The sequence below is a fragment of the Anomaloglossus baeobatrachus genome, chromosome 4, assembly GCF_048569485.1.
Source record: "Anomaloglossus baeobatrachus isolate aAnoBae1 chromosome 4, aAnoBae1.hap1, whole genome shotgun sequence".
NCBI classification, from domain to species: Eukaryota; Metazoa; Chordata; class Amphibia; order Anura; family Aromobatidae; genus Anomaloglossus; species Anomaloglossus baeobatrachus.
The window spans coordinates 677,845,081-677,865,195 of NC_134356.1; the positions used below are offsets into that span (position 1 = coordinate 677,845,081).

Genomic DNA, 20,115 nt, shown 5'->3' on the forward strand with positions numbered 1-20,115 from the left:
AAATGTCATAATACAGTACAAGGACAATATAGTAATGACAAATATGGGGTCAGAGTAGGCTTAGACAGCTCTGGTACGAAAGAGATGTCAATCATAAAGTAACATGTGCAGTAGGTGTAGAGCTACACTATGCATGGCAGAGCTAATGGGTAGACCGACCATAGAAAAAGAACGGAGAAAAAGTGGAGAAAAAGTGGAGAAACAATGAATAAAAAGTGGAGAAAAAGTGAAGAAAAAGTGGAGAAAAAGTGGAGAAAAAGTGGAGAAAAAAATGGAGAAAAAGTGGAGAAAAAGTGGAGAAAAAGTGGAGAAGTGAAGAAGTGGAGAAAAAGTGGAGAAGTGAAGAAGTGGAGAAAAAGTGGAGAAAAAGGGGAGAAAAAGTGGAGAAAAAGTGGAGAAAAAGTGGAGAAAAAGTGGAGCACCCTTTGGTGCCTTTCATGTGGCACTAAGGGGTGCTTAGCTTTGTAGTTAGCCAAAAAAATGAAAAAAAAATGACGTAGGGTTCCCCCTAGTTTTGTAGCCAGCTAGGGTAAAGCAGACGGCTGCAGCCTGCAGGCCACAGCTGGCAACCTCACCTTGGCTGGTAATCCAAAACTGTGGGCACCCCACGCTGTTATTTTAAATTAAATAAATAATTAAAAAAAAAACACGTAGGGGTCGCCCAAAATTGGATTACCAGCCAAGGTAAAGCAGACAGCTGAGGCCTGATATTCTCAGACTAGGGAGGTCCATGGTTATTGGACTCTCCCCAGCCTAAAAATAGCAGGCCGCAGCCGCCCCAGAAGTGGCGCATCCATTAGATGCGCCAATCCTGGTGCTTCGCCCCAGCTCATCCCGCGCCCTGGTGCGGTGGCAAACGGGGTAATATATGGGGTTAATACCAGATGTGTAATGTCACCTGGCATTAAGCCCTGGGGTTGGTGAGGTCAGGCGTCTATCAGATACCCGACATCACCAACCCAGTCAGTAATAAAAAAAAATAGACGACAAACACATTTTTATTTGAAAAAACACTCCCCAAAACATTACCTCTTTAACCAATTTATTAGAATGAAAAACAAATCCAGGTCTGGTGTAATCCAAGGGGTTGCCATGACGATCCACACTGTCCCAGTCAATGAAGAGCAGGATGTTCCCCATTGGCTGGGAGAGCAGTGCAGTGACCTGAGCTAACATCAATGGGTCAGCCCAGGTCACTGCAGGGCATGACAAGTGCTGCTGTCAGCGAGGTACATTACCTGCGCTGATCTCCAGCACACTGACAGCCCCTGTCACTGAGTTCAATGACCGCCGCCTTCACAGCCAAGAATCGCGAGAGGCCCGTGACGTCACCGCTAGTCAGTCTCGGGTCGGAAGCGAGAGAAGGTGATGTGACAAGCGGCGGCCATGGAGGACAGTGACAGCGCTGAGGTCGGGATGGCGGGACTTCATCACCGCAGGCAGGGCCGGCTCCAGGTTTTTGTGGGCCCCGGGCGGAAGAGTCCCAGTGGGCCCCATAAACACGCAGACACACACACATACACAGATACATACACGTACATATACATATTTAAAGACAAACTCACAAAAATACATATAAACAGACAAATCTATACAGTCATATACACTGACATACATAGATACACATCATACATGCATACATACAGAGACACACACTGCTATGCTGCATACATACATACATACATACAGACACACACATACTGCTCTGCATGCATACATACATATAGACAGACACACACACACTGCTCTGCTATATACATACATATAGACAGACACACACATACTGCTCTGCTGCATACATACATACAGACACACACACACACACTGCTCTGCTGCATACATACATACAGACAGACACGCATACTGCTCTGCTGCATACATACATGCATACATACATACAGACAGACACGCATACTGCTCTTCTGCATACATACATACATACAGACAGACACGCATACTGCTCTGCATGCATACATACAGACACGCATACTGCTCTGCTGCATACATACATGCATACATACAGACACGCATACTGCTCTGCTGCATACATACATGCATACATACAGACAGGCACACATACTGCTCTGCTGCATATATACATACATACATACAGACACGCATACTGCTCTGCTGCATATATACATACATACATACAGACACGTATACTGCTCTGCTGCATACATACATGCATACATACAGACACGCATACTGCTCTGCTGCATACATACATGCATACATACAGACACGCATACTGCTCTGCTGCATACATACATGCATACATACAGACAGACACGCATATTGCTCTGCTGCATATATATATATACATACAGACACACATACTACTCTGCTACATATATACATACATACAGACACGTATACTGCTCTGCTGCATACATACATACAGAAAGACACGCATATTGCTCTGCTGCATATATATATACATACATACACGCATACTACTCTGCTACATATATACATACATACAGATACGCATACTGCTCTGCTGCATATATACATACATACACGCATACTGCTCTGCTGCATATATACATACATACATACATACAGACACGCATACTGCTCTGCTGCATATATACATACATACAAACAGACACGTATACTGCTCTGCTGCATACATACATGCATACATACAGACAGACACGCATATTGCTCTGCTGCATATAAACATACATACATACAGACACGCATACTGCTCTGCTGCATATATACATACATACAGACACGCATACTGCTCTGCTGCATACATACATGCATACATACAGACACGCATACTACTCTGCTACATATATACATACATACAGACACGCATACTGCTCTGCTGCATATATACATACATACAGACACGCATACTGTTCTGCTGCATATATACATACATACAGACACGCATACTGCTCTGCTGCATACATACATGCATACATACAGACACGCATACTACTCTGCTACATATATACATACATACAGACACGCATACTGCTCTGCTGCATATATACATACATACAGACACGCATACTGCTCTGCTGCATATATACATACATACATACAGACACGCATACTGCTCTGCTGCATACATACATGCATACATACAGACACGCATACTGCTCTGCTGCATATATACATACATATAGACATGCATACTGCTCTGCTGCATATATACATACATATAGACACGCATACTGCTCTGCTGCATATATACATACATACATACAGACACGCATACTGCTCTGCTGCATATATACATACATACAGACACGCATACTGCTCTGCTGCATATATACATACATACAGACATGCATACTGCCCTGCTGCATATATACATACATACATACAGACACGCATACTGCTCTGCTGCATATATACATACATATAGACACGCATACTGCTCTGCTGCATATATACATACATACAGACACGCATACTGCACTGCTGCATATATACATACATACATACAGACACGCATACTGCTCTGCTGCATATATACATACATATAGACACGCATACTGCTCTGCTGCATATATACATACATACAGACACGCATACTGCTCTGCTGCATATATACATACATACAGACACGCATACTGCTCTGCTGCATATATACATAGATACATACAGACACGCATACTGCTCTGCTGCATATATACATACATACAGACACGCATACTGCTCTGCTGCATACATACATGCATACATACAGACACGCATACTACTCTGCTACATATATACATACATACAGACACGCATACTGCTCTGCTGCATATATACATACATACAGACACGCATACTGCTCTGCTGCATATATACATACATACATACAGACACGCATACTGCTCTCCTGCATATATACATACATATAGACACGCATACTGCTCTGCTGCATGCATACATACAAACACACACCTTGCTCTGCGGGGCCCACACACGCGGCTCCGGGGGCCACACACACGGCTCTGCGGGGCCCACACACGCACGGGGGGACAGGGAGGGGCGAGGAGGGAGTGATGTCCCACATACTGATCAGGTCACGGTGCAGATGGGGCCTACACAGCGCCGGAGGGAAGCGATTTGCTGGGGGTCGCTGGCTGGCACTGTGACTCCTTCATCTGTGCGACCGAGCAGGACGCCGGGCGGTAGCTCCGCCCTCAGATGATGCTCAATGCAGGAGAACACAGTGAGCCTTAAAGGGCCGGCAGCCACAGTTTCCAGTGCCAAGGACTGCTGCCCCCGGGCCGACCGCAGGTAAGCCGAGCGGGACCATGTGTGTGTGTGTGTGTGTGTGTGTGTGTGTGTGTATGTGTGTGTGTGTACATGCCGCGGGCAGGAGGGGGCGGAGCGAGCTGAGCGGGGAAGTGCGGGCTTCCTGCATGTAACTAGGATAAACATCGGGTTACTAACCAAAGCGCTTTGCTTGGATACCCGCTGTTTATCTTGGTTACCAGCTTGTGGCAGGCTGCCAGCGATGGCTCCTGCACACTGTAGCTGTAAAAAGCCCTGCTTTTTGCTGCTAGAACCGTTCTCGAACGTATCTAGAACTATCGAGCTTTTGCAAAAAGCTCGAGTTCTAGTTCGATCTCGAACAACCCCAAAAATCACTCGAGCCTAGAACTGGAGAACCACGAACCGCGAACCGCGCTCAACTCTACACACGACTGTTACATCAAAAGATAAAGTTAGAAACATATGTCAGTTTATTTTTTGCCAGGAACATTTCATTTAGAAAAATGCTTGTTTCATAAACATTGGAAAATTTTTATATATCATTTGTATAGACTTTTTTATTGTTTTAGCCATACCCCAAAACTACAAAAACAAGAATGAGTTAACATATTGCTATTAGGAAGAAAGGTTTACATTTAACATCCAGAATCTATTTGAGGACCATGTTTCTTCATATATACCAAGACCAAATTGTTGGTGATGTCGAGGTGATTTTAAGTTATAATGGTCAGATCTGGATTCCCAAAAATTCTCGTCATCACAGTATTATTCAGAAGATTTCTTTCTTGTAAAATTTTAAAAGATGACTCTTTCAGACACTGTGTGGAAATATGGCTTCAACTTTTTTCAGGAGGTTTAAGTGGTTCCGTTGATGACAAGAATGTAGAAAATGGTCGTATTTCCTAATTTTTCAAAAACAGGAACAGACTATTGACCCCGACGTGATTTGAACATGCAACCTTCTGATCTGGAGTCAGACGCGCTACCGTTGCGCCACGAGGTCAACTGAAAGATAAGTGTATGACAAGATAAAATCTGAATATTATTTGATTCTTTATCATTAGATGTTCCAGAAAGTAACTACTTTTACGCACCATCATAAAACGACATAAACAAGGATGATTGAGCATCTTAATCCTAATATTCAGGGATTTCCAGTTTAAGATCGGAATCTAGAAATTATCATCTTTGTGATTCCATGAGTGAGGCACACGAATGTTACATCAAAAGATAAAGTTAGAAACATATGTCATTTTATTTTTTGCCAGGAACATTTCATTTAGAAAAATGCTTGTTTCATAAAGATTGGAAAATTTTTATATATCATTTGTATAGACTTTTTTATTCTTTGAGCCATACCCCAAAACTACAAAAACAAGAATGAGTTAACATATTGCTATTAGGAAGAAAGGTTTACATTTAACATCCAGAATCTATTTGAGGACCATGTTTCTTCATATATACCAAGACCAAATTGTTGGTGATGTCGAGGTGATTTTAAGTTATAATGGTCAGATCTGGATTCCCAAAAATTCTCGTCATCACAGTATTGTTCAGAAGATTTCTTTCTTGTAAAATTTTAAAAGATGACTCTTTCAGACACTGTGTGGAAATATGGCTTCAACTTTTTTCAGGAGGTTTAAGTGGTTCCGTTGATGACAAGAATGTAGAAAATGGTCGTATTTCCTAATTTTTCAAAAACAGGAACAGACTATTGACCCCGACGTGATTTGAACATGCAACCTTCTGATCTGGAGTCAGACGCGCTACCGTTGCGCCACGAGGTCAACTGAAAGATAAGTGTATGACAAGATAAAATCTGAATATTATTTGATTCTTTATCATTAGATGTTCCAGAAAGTAACTACTTTTACGCACCATCATAAAACGACATAAACAAGGATGATTGAGCATCTTAATCCTAATATTCAGGGATTTCCAGTTTAAGATCGGAATCTAGAAATTATCATCTTTGTGATTCCATGAGTGAGGCACACGAATGTTACATCAAAAGATAAAGTTAGAAACATATGTCATTTTATTTTTTGCCAGGAACATTTCATTTAGAAAAATGCTTGTTTCATAAAGATTGGAAAATTTTTATATATCATTTGTATAGACTTTTTTATTCTTTGAGCCATACCCCAAAACTACAAAAACAAGAATGAGTTAACATATTGCTATTAGGAAGAAAGGTTTACATTTAACATCCAGAATCTAGTTGAGGACCATGTTTCTTCATATATACAAAGACCAAATTGTTGGTGATGTCGAGGTGATTTTAAGTTATAATGGTCAGATCTGGATTCCCAAAAATTCTCGTCATCACAGTATTGTTCAGAAGATTTCTTTCTTGTAAAGTTTTAAAAGATGACTCTTTCAGACACTGTGTTTAAATATGGCTTCAACTTTTTTCAGGAGGTCTAAGTGGTTCCGTTCATGACATGAATGTAGAAAATGGTTGCATTTCCTAATTTTTCAAAAACAGGAACAGACTATTGACCCCCACGTGATTTGAACACGCAACCTTCTGATCTGGAGTCAGACGTGCTACCTTTGCGCCACGAGCTCAGCTGAAAGATAAGTGTTTGACAAGATTAAATCTAAATATTATTTGATTCTTTACCACTAGATGTTCCAGAAAGTATCTACTTTTACGCACCATCATAAAACGACATAAACAAGGATGATTGAGCATCTTAATCTTAATGTTCAGGGATTTCCAGTTTAAGATCAGAATCTAGAAATTATCATCTTTTTGATTCCATGAGTCAGGCACACGAATGTTACATCAAAAGATAAAGTTAGAAACATATTTCAGTTTACTTTTGCCAGGAACATTTCATTTAGAAAAATGCTTGTTTCATAAAGATTGGAAATTTTTTATATATCATTTGTATAGACTTTTTTATTCTTTTAGCCATACTCCAAAACTACAAAAGCAAGAATGAGTTAACATATTGCTATTAGGAAGAAAGGCTTACATTTAACATCCAGAATCTAGTTGAGGACCATGTTTCTTCATATATACAAAAAACAAATTGTTGGTGATGTCGAGGTGATTTTAAGTATTGTTCAGTATTGTTTAGAAGATTTCTTTATTGTAAAATTTTAAAAGATGACTCTTTCAGGCACTGTGTGGAAATATGGCTTAAGGACTGTATGCAGAAGTTTTTTGCCCACCAAAAAAATGACGTGGGCTTCGCCATATTTTTGTATGCTAGCCAGGCACAGCAGGCAGCCACGGGCTTCCCCCAACCCCCAGTTGCCTATTTGTACCCGGCTGGGAACCAAAAATAAAGGGAAGCCCTTTTTTTATTATTTCATGAATTTCATGAAATAATTAGAAAACAAATGACGTAGGCTTCGCCCCATTTTTGTGTCCAGCCAGGTACAACTAGGCAGCTGGGGATTGGAATCCGCAGCACAGGTTGGCCTGAGCTTTCTGGGCCCCACTGCTGCGAATTGCAGTCTGCAGCCGCCTCAGAAAATGGCACTTTCATAGAAGCGCCATCTTCTGGCGCTGTATCCAACTCTTCCAGCACCTGCCTGCTGTACCTGGCTAGCATACAAAAATATGGCGAAGCTCACGTCCTTTTTTTGTAGTTTTTTGGCAAAAAAAATAAAAAATGCTTCCCTGGATTTTCCATTGCCAGTAAAGGTAACACCAAGCAGTGGGGGTTAGCAGCCAGTAGCTGCTTGGATTACCCTTAGCTAGCAATACAAAAAATGCATCGGGAGCCCATATATATTTTTTTTAATTATTTATTTAAATAACTAAAAATAAAATGGGCTTCCCTGTATTTTGATTGCTGGACATCACAGTGGTGTAAAAATAAATTTTTAAAAAAATGACGTAGCGCTCCGCGGTATTTTTGATTCTCAGCAGATAAAGCAGACAGCTATGGGTTGCCACCCCCATCTGCCTGTCGTTACCTTTGTTGGCAATCAAAATACAGGGAAGCCCATTAATTTTTTCTATTTAAAAAATAGTTAAAAAAAAAAATGACGTTGGGTCCCCCCATTTTTGATAGCCAGCTAGGGTAAAGCAGACGGCTGTAGCCTGAAAACCACAGCTGGCAGCTTTACTGTGGTTGGGGATCCAATGTGGAGGTCCCCTCAGGCTCTTTTTTATAATTATTTTATAAATATTAATAATTACACAATAAAAGTAGGGTCCCCCCCAAATTGGATCACCAGCCAAGGTAAAGCGGACAGCTGTGGTCTGGTATTCTCAGGGTGGAAAGGTCCATAGTTATTGGGCCTTCACAGCCTAAAAATAGCAGGCCGCAGGCACCCCAGACGTGGCGCATCCACTAGATGCGCCAATCCTGGTGCTTCACCCCAGCTCATCCCGTGCCCTGGTGCAGTGGCAAACGGGGTAATAAATCGGGTTGATACTAGCTGTAAAGTTACCTGAGATCAAGCCCAGCAGTTTGTGATGTCATGGCGTCTATTACATACCCAACATCATAAACTGTCAGTACTAACAAAAAAAAAAAAAATCGACAAAAGAAATTTATTTGAAAAAACAGTCCCCAAAACATTTCCTCTTTCACCAATTTATTGTAAGAAAAAAAATAAAGGGGTCCCACGACGACTCTGGACCGTCTAGAATATGGGGGGGAGACACTCAGGGAACGTATCCCCCATTTTCTAGGAGTGCAGACCCTTCATGTAAGGTGTGTGGGTGCAATGAATCTGCACTCACTCTCCCCGGGTCCACAGCAGCAGAGTCCATGTCGTAATGGTTGCTACCAAAGCTGCAATGCCCTGCTCATGAGGTAAGGGCATGCCTAATCAGGAGAACTACTGTAGAGGAAGCTCTGCTCACTGGTATATAGGTGCTCAGAGGTAATAATAGATAAAACTAGTGAGTAACCTCGGCACTCTAAATCTCCCAGACTAAGTCAGTAAGTCACAACGGATAGTAATGCAAAATCACTCTTTATTGGTCCGTATTAAGAAAAAAAATTTTTCATAAGCATATATGTTTTTGTCCAAAACAAGTTACAAATGACGTTTCGGCCTGAGCCTTCGTCAGATTGGACTTATCTGCTTGTAATCATGAAAAATGACAATAATCAGTATCACATAAGAGTGAGAGAACAATAACATAAACTCGAACAATGTAGAGGTACAATTGGGATGCAGCAAAAAAATTGCAACACAGCAAGAAATGAAACACATGATACAAATGTCATAATACAGTACAAGGACAATATAGTAATGACAAATATGGGGTCAGAGTAGGCTTAGACAGCTCTGGTACGAAAGAGATGTCAATCATAAAGTAACATGTGCAGTAGGTGTAGAGCTACAGTATGCATGGCAGAGCTAATGGGTAGACTGACCATAGAAAAATAACGGAGAAAAAGTGGAGAAAAAGTGGAGAAAAAGTGGAGTAAAAATGGAGAAAAAGTGGAGAAAAAATGGAGAAAAAAATGTAGAAAAAGTGGAGAAAAAGTGGAGAAAAAGTGGAGAAAAAGTGGAGAAAAAAATTGAGAAAAAGTGGAGAAAAAGTGGAGAAAAAGTGGAGAAAAAGTGGAGAAAAAGTGGAGTAAAAATGTAGAAAAAGTGGAGAAAAAGTGGAGAAAAAGTGGAGAAAAAAGTGGAGAAAAAGTGGAGTAAAAATGGAGAAAAAGTAGAGAAAAAGTGGAGAAAAAGTGGAGAAAAAAGTGGAGAAAAAGTGGAGAAAAAGTGGAGAAAAAGTGGAGAAAAAATAGGAGAAAAAGTGGAGAAAAAGTGGAGAAAAATGGATAAAAAGTGAAGAAAAAGTGGAGAAAAAAATGGAGAAAAAGTAGAGAAAAAGTGGAGAAAAAGTGGAGAAAAAAGTGGAGAAAAAGTGGAGAAAAAGTGGAGAAAAAGTGGAGAAAAAAATGGAGAAAAAGTGGAGAAAAAAATGGAGAAAAAGTAGAGAAAAAGTGGAGAAAAAGTGAAGAAAAAGTGGAGAAAAAAAATGGAGAAAAAGTAGAGAAAAAGTGGAGAAAAAGTGGAGAAAAAAGTGGAGAAAAAGTGGAGAAAAAGTGGAGAAAAAATGGATGAAAAGTGAAGAAAAAGTGGAGAAAAAAAATGGAGAAAAAGTGGAGAAAAAGTAGAGTAAAAATGGAGAAAAAAGTGGAGAAAAATTGGAGAAAAAGTGGAGAAAAAAGTGGAGAAAAAATGGATAAAAAGTGAAGAAAAAGTGGAGAAAAAAATGGAGAAAAAGTAGAGAAAAAGTGGAGAAAAAGTGGAGAAAAAAGTGGAGAAAAAGTGGAGAAAAATTGGAGAAAAAGTGGAGAAAAAAGTGGAGAAAAAGTGGAGAAAAAGTGGAGAAAAAGTGTAGAAAAAATGGATGAAAAGTGAAGAAAAAGTGGAGAAAAAAAATGGAGAAAAAGTGGAGAAAAAGTAGAGTAAAAATGGAGAAAAAAGTGGAGAAAAAGTGGAGAAAAAGTGGAGAAAAAGTGGAGAAAAAAATGGAGAAAAAGTGGAGAAAAAGTGGAGTAAAAATGTAGAAAAAGTGGAGAAAAATGGAGAAAAAAATGTAGAAAAAGTGGAGAAAAAGTGGAGAAAAAGTGGAGAAAAAAATGGAGAAAAAGTGGAGAAAAAGTGGAGAAAAAAAGGAGAAAAAGTGGAGAAAAAGTGGAGAAAAAAGTGGAGAAAAAGTGGAGTAAAAATGGAGAAAAAGTGGAGAAAAAGTGGAGAAAAGTGGAGAAAAAGTGGAGGAAAAAGTGGAGAAAAAGTGGAGAAAAAGTGGAGAAAAAATGGAGAAAAAGTGGAGAAAAAGTGGAGAAAAAGTGGAGAAAAAATGGATAAAAAGTGGAGAAAAAGTGAAGAAAAAGTGGAGAAAAAATGGAGAAAAAATGTAGAAAAAATGGAGAAAAAAATGTAGAAAAAGTGGAGAAAAAGTGGAGAAAAAAATGGAGAAAAAGTGGAGAAAAAGTGGAGCACCCTTTGGTGCCTTTCATGTGGCACTTAGGGGTGCTTAGCTTTGTATTAAGCCAAAAAAATGAAAAAAAAAAATGACGTAGGGTTCCCCCTAGTTTTGTAGCCAGCTAGGGTAAAGCAGACGGCTGCAGCCTGCAGACCACAGCTGGCAACCTCACCTTGGCTGGTAATCCAAAACTGAGGGCACCCCACGCTGTTATTTTAAATTAAATAAATAATTAAAAAAAAAAACCACGTAGGGGTCCCCCAAAATTGCATCACCAGCCAAGGTAAAGCAGACAGCTGGGGCCTGATATTCTCAGACTAGGGAGGTCCATGGTTATTGGACTCTCCCCAGCCTAAAAATAGCAGGCCGCAGCCGCCCCAGAAGTGGCGCATCCATTAGATGCGCCAATCCTGGTGCTGCGCCCCAGCTCATCCCGCGCCCTGGTGCGGTGGCAAACGGGGTAATATATGGGGTTCATACCAGATGTGTAATGTCACCTGGCATCCTGGGGTTGGTGAGGTCAGGCGTCTATCAGATACCCGACATCACCAACCCAGTCAGTAATAAAAAAAATAGACGACAAACACATTTTTATTTGAAAAAACACTCCCCAAAACATTCCCTCTTTAACCAATTTATTAGAATGAAAAACAAATCCAGGTCTGCTGTAATCCAAGGGGTTGCCATGACGATCCACACTGTCCCAGTCAATGAAGAGCAGAATGTTCACCATTAGCTGGGAGAGCAGTGCAGTGACCTGAGCTAACATCAATGGGTCAGCCCAGGTCACTGCAAGGCATGACAAGTGCTGCTGTCAGCGAGGTACATTACCTGCGCTGATTTCCAGCACACTGACAGCCCCTGTCACTGAGTTCAATGACCGGCATCTTCACACCAAGTATCGCGAGAGGCCCGTGACGTCACCGCTAGTCAGTCTCGGGTCGGAAGCGAGAGAAGGTGATGTGACAAGCGGTGGCCATGGAGGACAGTGACAGCGCTGAGGTCGGGATGGCGGGACTTCATCACCGCATGTAAGCCGAGCGGAACCATGTGTGAGTGGGTGATTGTGTGTGTGTGTGTGTGTGTATGTATGTGTACATGCCGCGGGCAGGAGGGGGCGGAGTGAGCTGAGCGGGGAAGTGGGGGCTTCCTGCACGTAACTAGGATAAACATCGGGTTACTAACCAAAGCGCTTTGCTTGGATACCCGATGTTTATCTTGGTTACCAGCTTCTGGCAGGCTGCCAGCGATGGCTCCTGCACACTGTAGCTGTAAAAAAGCCCTGCTTTTTGCTGCTAGAACCGTTCTCGAACGTATCTAGAACTATCGAGCTTTTGCAAAAAGCTCGAGTTCTAGTTCGATCTCGAACAACCCCCAAAATCACTCGAGCCTAGAACTGGAGAACCACGAACCGCGCTCAACTCTACTTCTGATCTGGAGTCAGACGCGCTACCGTTGCGCCACGAGGTCAGCTGAAAGATAAGTGTTTGACAAGATAAAATCTGAATATTATTTGATTCTTTACCATTAGATGTTCCAGAAAGTAACTACTTTTACGCACCATCATAAAACGACATAAACAAGGATGATTGAGCATCTTAATCTTAATATTCAGGGATTTCCAGTTTAAGATCGGAATCTAGAAATTATCATCTTTGTGATTCCATGAGTCAGGCACACGAATGTTACATCAAAAGATAAAGTTAGAAACATATGTCAGTTTATTTTTTGCCAGGAACATTTCATTTAGAAAAATGCTTGTTTCATTAAGAATGGAAAATTTTTATATATCATTTGTATAGACTTTTTTATTCTTTTAGCTATACTCCAAAACTACAAAAAGAAGAATGAGTTAACATATTGCTATTAGGAAGAAAGGTTTACATTTAACATCCAGAATCTATTTGAGGACCATGTTTCTTCATATATACAAAGACCAAATTGTTGGTGATGTCGAGGTGATTTTAAGTTATAATAGTCAGATCTGGATTCCCAAAAATTCTCGTCATCACAGTATTGTTCAGAAGATTTCTTTCTTGTAAAATTTTAAAAGATGACTCTTTCAGACACTGTGTGGAAATATGGCTTCAACTTTTTTCAGGAGGTTTAAGTGGTTCCGTTGATGACAAGAATGTAGAAAATGGTTGTATTTTCTAATTTTTCAAAAACAGGAACAGACTATTGACCCCGACGTGATTTGAACACGCAACTTTCTGATCTGTAGTCAGACGCGCTACCGTTACGCCACGAGGTCAGCTGAAAGATAAGTGTTTGACAAGATTAAATCTGAATATTATTTGATTCTTTACCATTAGATGTTCCAGAAAGTAACTACTTTTACGCACCATCATAAAACGACATAAACAAGGATGATTGAGCATCTTAATCTTAATATTCAGGGATTTCCAGTTTAAGATCAGAATCTAGAAATTATCATCTTTGTGATTCCATGAGTCAGGCACACGAATGTTACATCAAAAGATAAAGTTAGAAACATATCTCAGTTTATTTTTGCCAGGAACATTTCATTTAGAAAAATGCTTGTTTCATAAAGATTGGAAAATTTTTATATATCATTTGTATAGACTTTTTTATTCTTTTAGCCATACTCCAAAACTACAAAAACAAGAATGAGTTAACATATTGCTATTAGGAAGAAAGGCTTACATTTAACATCCGGAATCTATTTGAGGACCATGTTTCTTCATATATACAAAAACCAAATTGTTTGTGATGTCAAGGTGATTTTAAGTTATAATGGTCAGATCTGGATTCCCAAAAATTCTCGTTATCACAGTATTGTTCAGAAGATTTCTTTATTGTAAAATTTTGAAAGATGACTCTTTCAGGCACTGTGTGGAAATATGGCTTCAACGTTTTTCAGGAGGTTTAAGTGGTTCTGTTTATGCCATGAATGTAGAAAATGGTTGTATTTCCTAATTTTTCAAAAACAGGAACAGACTATTGACCCCGACGTGATTTGAACACGCAACCTTCTAATATGGAGTCAGACGCGCTACCGTTGCGCCACGAGGTCAGCTAAAAGATAAGTGTTTGACAAGATTAAATCTGAATATTATTTGATTCTTTACCATTAGATGTTCCAGAAAGTAACTACTTTTACGCACCATCATAAAATGACATAAACAAGGATGATTGAGCATTCTAATCTTAATATTCAGGGATTTCCAGTTTAAGATCGGACTCTAGAAATTATCATCTTTGTGATTCCATGAGTCAGGCACACGAATGTTACATCAAAAGATAAAGTTAGAAACATATCTCAGTTTATTTTTGCCAGGAACATTTCATTTAGAAAAATGCTTGTTTCATAAAGATTGGAAAATTTTTATATATCATTTGTATAGACTTTTTTATTCTTTTAGCCATACCCCAAAACTACAAAAACAAGAATGAGTTAAAATATTGCTATTAGGAAGAAAGGTTTACATTTAACATCCAGAATCTAGTTGAGGACCATGTTTCTTCATATATACAAAGACCAAATTGTTGGTGATGTCGAGGTGATTTTAAGTTATAATGGTCAGATCTGGATTCCCAAAAATTCTCGTCATCACAGTATTGTTCAGAAGATTTCTTTCTTGTAAAGTTTTAAAAGATGACTCTTTCAGACACTGTGTTTAAATATGGCTTCAACTTTTTTCAGGAGGTCTAAGTGGTTCCGTTCATCACATGAATGTAGAAAATGGTTGTATTCCCTAATTTTTCAAAAACAGGAACAGACTATTGACCCCGACATGATTTGAACACGCAACCTTCCGATCTGGAGTCAGACGCGCTACCGTTGCGCCACGAGGTCAGCTGAAAGATAAGTGTTTGACAAGATTAAATCTGAATATTATTTGATTCTTTACCATTAGATGTTCCAGAAAGTAACTACTTTTACGCACCATCATAAAACGACATAAACAAGGATGATTGAGCATCTTAATCTTAATATTCAGGGATTTCCAGTTTAAGATCAGAATCTAGAAATTATCATCTTTTTGATTCCATGAGTCAGGCACACGAATGTTACATCAAAAGATAAAGTTAGAAACATATCTCAGTTTATTTTTGCCAGGAACATTTCATTTAGAAAAATGCTTGTTTCATAAAGATTGGAAAATTTTTATATATCATTTGTATAGACTTTTTTATTCTTTTAGCCATACTCCAAAACTACAAAAACAAGAATGAGTTAAAAAATTGCTATTAGGAAGAAAGGCTTACATTTAACAACCGGAATCTATTTGAGGACCATGTTTCTTCATATATACAAAAACCAAATTGTTGGTGATGTCGAGGTGATTTTAAGTTATAATGGTCAGATCTGGATTCCCAAAAATTCTCGTCATCACAGTATTGTTCAGAAGATTTCTTTCTTGTAAAGTTTTAAAAGATGACTCTTTCAGACACTGTGTTTAAATATGGCTTCAACTTTTTTCAGGAGGTCTAAGTGGTTCCGTTCATGACATGAATGTAGAAAATGGTTGTATTTTCTAATTTTTCAAAAACAGGAACAGACTATTGACCCCGACGTGATTTGAACACGCAACATTCCGACCTGGAGTCAGACGCGCTACCGTTGCGCCACGAGGTCAGCTGAACGATAAGTGTTTGACAAGATAAAATCTGAATATTATTTGATTCTTTACCATTAGATGTTCCAGAAAGTAACTACTTTTACGCACCATCATAAAACGACATAAACAAGGATGATTGAGCATCTTAATCTTAATATTCAGGGATTTCCAGTTTAAGATAAGAATCTAGAAATTATCATCTTTGTGATTCCATGAGTCAGGCACACGAATGTTACATCAAAAGATAAAGTTAGAAACATATCTCAGTTTATTTTTGCCAGGAACATTTCATTTAGAAAAATGCTTGTTTCATAAAGATTGGAAAATTTTTATATATCATTTGTACAGACTTTTTTATTCTTTTAGCCATACCCTAAAACTACAAAAACAAGAATGAGTTAAAAAATTGCTATTAGGAAGAAAGGCTTACATTTAACAACCGGAATCTATTTGAGGACCATGTTTCTTCATATATACAAAAACCAAATTGTTGGTGATGTCGAGGTGATTTTAAGTTATAATGGTCAGATCTGGATTCCCAAAAATTCTCGTCATCACAGTATTGTTCAGAAGATTTCTTTCTTGTAAAGTTTTAAAAGATGACTCTTTCAGACACTGTGTTTAAATATGGCTTAAACTTTTTTCAGGAGGTCTAAGTGGTTCAGTTCATGACATGAATGTAGAAAATGGTTGTATTTCCTAATTTTTCAAAAACAGGAACAGACTATTGACCCCGACGTGATTTGAACACGCAACTTTCTGATCTGGAGTCAGACGCGCTACCGTTGCGCCACGAGGTCAGCTGAAAGATAAGTGTTTGACAAGATTAAATCTGAATATTATTTGATTCTTTACCACTAGATGTTCCAGAAAGTATCTACTTTTACGCACCATCATAAAACGACATAAACAAGGATGATTGAGCATTCTAATCTTAATATTCAGGGATTTCCAGTTTAAGATCGGAATCTAGAAATTATCATCTTTGCGATTCCATGAGTCAGGCACACGAATGTTACATCAAAAGATAAAGTTAGAAACATATCTCAGTTTATTTTTGCCAGGAACATTTCATTTAGAAAAATGCTTGTTTCATAAAGATTGGAAAATTTTTATATATCATTTGTATAGACTTTTTTATTCTTTTAGCCATACCCCAAAACTACAAAAACAAGAATGAGTTAAAATATTGCCATTAGGAAGAAAGGTTTACATTTAACATCCAGAATCTAGTTGAGGACCATGTTTCTTCATATATACAAAGACCAAATTGTTGGTGATGTCGAGGTAATTTTAAGTTATAATGGTCAGATCTGGATTCCCAAAAATTCTCGTCATCACAGTATTGTTCAGAAGATTTCTTTCTTGTAAAGTTTTAAAAGATGACTCTTTCAGACACTGTGTTTAAATATGGCTTCAACTTTTTTCAGGAGGTCTAAGTGGTTCCGTTCATGACATGAATGTAGAAAATGGTTGTATTTCCTAATTTTTCAAAAACAGGAACAGACTATTGACCCCGACGTGATTTGAACACGCAACCTTCTGATCTGAAGTCAGACGCGCTACCGTTGCGCCACGAGGTCAGCTGAAAGATAAGTGTTTGACAAGATTAAATCTGAATATTATTTGATTCTTTACCATTAGATGTTCCAGAAAGTAACTACTTTTACGCACCATCATAAAACGACATAAACAAGGATGATTGAGCATCTTAATCTTAATATTCAGGGATTTCCAGTTTAAGATCAGAATCTAGAAATTATCATCTTTGTGATTCCATGAGTCAGGCACACGAATGTTACATCAAAAGATAAAGTTAGAAACATATCTCAGTTTATTTTTGCCAGGAACATTTCATTTAGAAAAATGCTTGTTTCATAAAGATTAGAAAATTTTTATATATCATTTGTATAGACTTTTTTATTCTTTTAGCCATACCCTAAAACTACAAAAACAAGAAAGAGTTAACATATTGCTATTAGGAAGAAAGGTTTACATTTAACATCCAGAATCTAGTTGAGGACCATGTTTCTTCATATATACAAAGACCAACTTGTTGGTGATGTCAAGGTGATTTTAAGTTATAATGGTCAGATCTGGATTCCCAAAAATTCTCGTCATCACAGTATTGTTCAGAAGATTTCTTTCTTGTAAAATTTTAAAAGATGACTCTTTCAGACACTGTGTTTAAATATGGCTTAAACTTTTTTCAGGAGGTCTAAGTGGTTCAGTTCATGACATGAATGTAGAAAATGGTTGTATTTCCTAATTTTTCAAAAACAGGAACAGACTATTGACCCCGACGTGATTTGAACACGCAACCTTCTGATCTGGAGTCAGACGCGCTACCGTTGCGCCACGAGGTCAGCTGAAAGATAAGTGTTTGACAAGATAAAATCTGAATATTATTTGATTCTTTACCATTAGATGTTCCAGAAAGTAACTACTTTTACGCACCATCATAAAACGACATAAACAAGGATGTTTGAGCATCTTAATCTTAATATTCAGGGATTTCCAGTTTAAGATAGGAATCTAGAAATTATCATCTTTGTGATTCCATGAGTCAGGCACACGAATGTTACATCAAAAGATAAAGTTAGAAACATATCTCAGTTTATTTTTGCCAGGAACATTTCATTTAGAAAAATGCTTGTTTCATAAAGATTGGAAAATTTTTATATATCATTTGTATAGACTTTTTTATTCTTTTAGCCATACCCCAAAACTACAAAAACAAGAATGAGTTAACATATTGCTATTAGGAAGAAAGGTTTACTATTAACAAACAGAATCTAGTTGAGGACCATGTTTCTTCATATATACAAAGACCAAATTGTTGGTGATGTCGAGGTAATTTTAAGTTATAATGGTCAGATCTGGATTCCCAAAAATTCTCGTCATCACAGTATTGTTCAGAAGATTTCTTTCTTGTAAAGTTTTAAAAGATGACTCTTTCAGACACTGTGTTTAAATATGGCTTCAACTTTTTTCAGGAGGTCTAAGTGGTTCCGTTCATGACATGAATGTAGAAAATGGTTGTATTTCCTAATTTTTCAAAAACAGGAACAGACTATGGACCCCGACGTGATTTGAACACGCAACCTTCTGATCTGGAGTCAGACGCGCTACCGTTGCGCCACGAGGACAACTGAAAGATAAGTGTTTGACAAGATAAAATCTGAATATTATTTGATTCTTTACCATTAGATGTTCCAGAAAGTAACTACTTTTACGCACCATCATAAAACGACATAAACAAGGATGATTTAGCATCTTAATCTTAATATTCAGGGATTTCCAGTTTAAGATCAAAATCTAGAAATTATCATCTTTGTGATTCCATGAGTCAGGCACACGAATGTTACATCAAAAGATAAAGTTAGAAACATATCTCAGTTTAATTTTGCCAGGAACATTTCATTTAGAAAAATGCTTGTTTCATAAAGATTGGAAAATTTTTATATATCATTTGTATAGACTTTTTTATTCTTTTAGCCATACCCCAAAACTACAAAAACAAGAATGAGTTAACATATTGCTATTAGGAAGAAAGGTTTACATTTAACATCCAGAATCTAGTTGAGGACCATGTTTCTTCATATATACAAAGACCAAATTGTTGGTGATGTCGAGGTGATTTTAAGTTATAATGGTCAGATCTGGATTCCCAAACATTCTCGTCATCACAGTATTGTTCAGAAGATTTCTTTCTTGTAAAGTTTTAAAAGATGACTCTTTCAGACACTGTGTTTAAATATGGCTTCAACTTTTTTCAGGAGGTCTAAGTGGTTCCGTTCATCACATGAATGTAGAAAATGGTTGTATTCCCTAATTTTTCAAAAACAGGAACAGACTATTGACCCCGACGTGATTTGAACACGCAACCTTCCGATCTGGAGTCAGACGCGCTACCGTTGCGCCACGAGGTCAGCTGAAAGATAAGTGTTTGACAAGATTAAATCTGAATATTATTTGATTCTTTACCATTAGATGTTCCAGAAAGTAACTACTTTTACGCACCATCAAAAAACGACATAAACAAGGATGATTGAGCATCTTAATCCTAATATTCAGGGATTTCCAGTTTAAGATTGGAATCTAGAAATGATCATCTTTGTGATTCCATGAGTCAGGCACACGAATGTTACATGAAAAGATAAAGTTAGAAACATATCTCAGTTTATTTTTGCCAGGAACATTTCATTTAGAAAAATGCTTGTTTCATAAAGATTGGAAAATTTTTATATATCATTTGTATAGACTTTTTCATTCTTTAAGCCATACTCCAAAACTACAAAAACAAGAATGTGTTAACATATTGCTATTAGGAAGAAAGGTTTACATTTCACATTCAGAATCTAGTTAAGGACCATGTTTCTT

The 20,115-nt window shown here is 38.1% G+C and overlaps 9 non-coding genes across 9 annotated transcripts; all 9 read right to left on the reverse strand.

Moving 5' to 3' along the window:
- Positions 1-5,164: 5,164 nt before the first annotated feature.
- Positions 5,165-5,236, reverse strand: TRNAW-CCA (transfer RNA tryptophan (anticodon CCA)). Its single transcript has one exon. It is a non-coding gene; the product is annotated as a tRNA-Trp (tRNA).
- Positions 5,237-5,948: 712 nt separating this feature from the next.
- TRNAW-CCA (transfer RNA tryptophan (anticodon CCA)) lies at positions 5,949-6,020 on the reverse strand. Its single transcript has one exon. It is a non-coding gene; the product is annotated as a tRNA-Trp (tRNA).
- Positions 6,021-13,328: 7,308 nt separating this feature from the next.
- On the reverse strand, positions 13,329-13,400 carry TRNAC-ACA (transfer RNA cysteine (anticodon ACA)). The gene has a single exon. It is a non-coding gene; the product is annotated as a tRNA-Cys (tRNA).
- A 711-nt stretch (positions 13,401-14,111) lies between these two features.
- Positions 14,112-14,183, reverse strand: TRNAW-CCA (transfer RNA tryptophan (anticodon CCA)). The gene has a single exon. It is a non-coding gene; the product is annotated as a tRNA-Trp (tRNA).
- A 711-nt stretch (positions 14,184-14,894) lies between these two features.
- Positions 14,895-14,966, reverse strand: TRNAW-CCA (transfer RNA tryptophan (anticodon CCA)). Its single transcript has one exon. It is a non-coding gene; the product is annotated as a tRNA-Trp (tRNA).
- A 1,494-nt stretch (positions 14,967-16,460) lies between these two features.
- On the reverse strand, positions 16,461-16,532 carry TRNAW-CCA (transfer RNA tryptophan (anticodon CCA)). Its single transcript has one exon. It is a non-coding gene; the product is annotated as a tRNA-Trp (tRNA).
- A 1,494-nt stretch (positions 16,533-18,026) lies between these two features.
- On the reverse strand, positions 18,027-18,098 carry TRNAW-CCA (transfer RNA tryptophan (anticodon CCA)). The gene has a single exon. It is a non-coding gene; the product is annotated as a tRNA-Trp (tRNA).
- Positions 18,099-18,809: 711 nt separating this feature from the next.
- Positions 18,810-18,881, reverse strand: TRNAW-CCA (transfer RNA tryptophan (anticodon CCA)). Its single transcript has one exon. It is a non-coding gene; the product is annotated as a tRNA-Trp (tRNA).
- A 711-nt stretch (positions 18,882-19,592) lies between these two features.
- Positions 19,593-19,664, reverse strand: TRNAW-CCA (transfer RNA tryptophan (anticodon CCA)). The gene has a single exon. It is a non-coding gene; the product is annotated as a tRNA-Trp (tRNA).
- Between the last annotated feature and the right edge of the window lie 451 nt (positions 19,665-20,115).